Source organism: Etheostoma spectabile, chromosome 4 (genome assembly GCF_008692095.1).
Source record: "Etheostoma spectabile isolate EspeVRDwgs_2016 chromosome 4, UIUC_Espe_1.0, whole genome shotgun sequence".
NCBI classification, from domain to species: Eukaryota; Metazoa; Chordata; class Actinopteri; order Perciformes; family Percidae; genus Etheostoma; species Etheostoma spectabile.
The window spans coordinates 20111331-20111698 of NC_045736.1; positions in this window are offsets into that span (position 1 = coordinate 20111331).

The following is a 368-nucleotide window of genomic DNA, read 5'->3' on the forward strand; positions in this document are numbered from 1 at the left end:
CCTCCTTCTAGCCAGGTCAGCACGCGTGCCGCAAAGCAAGAAACTGAAAAGCAGCCCAAGGCTTCCCCGGCTCCTGCTGGGGTCCAACCTTCTTGGTTGCCCTAGCAACCAGGGAAAGAGCTTCTTGCAGGCAATGCAGGAAAAAAAAACAGTCATAGAGGAGGGCATTGCAGATCAAAGTTTGTAGCTACCATGACAGCCAGTAAGCACGGGGATTGACAAAAAAAACGAAAAAAAAAAAAACACCAGTTGAGTACCAAGGTGAGTGAAGAACAAAGGTTTTACCACTCATCTAAAATAGCAATTAGATACACTGGATATCATGAGAATGTGTAATAAAAACCAGATCCAGTTGAACAGAAAGTGAC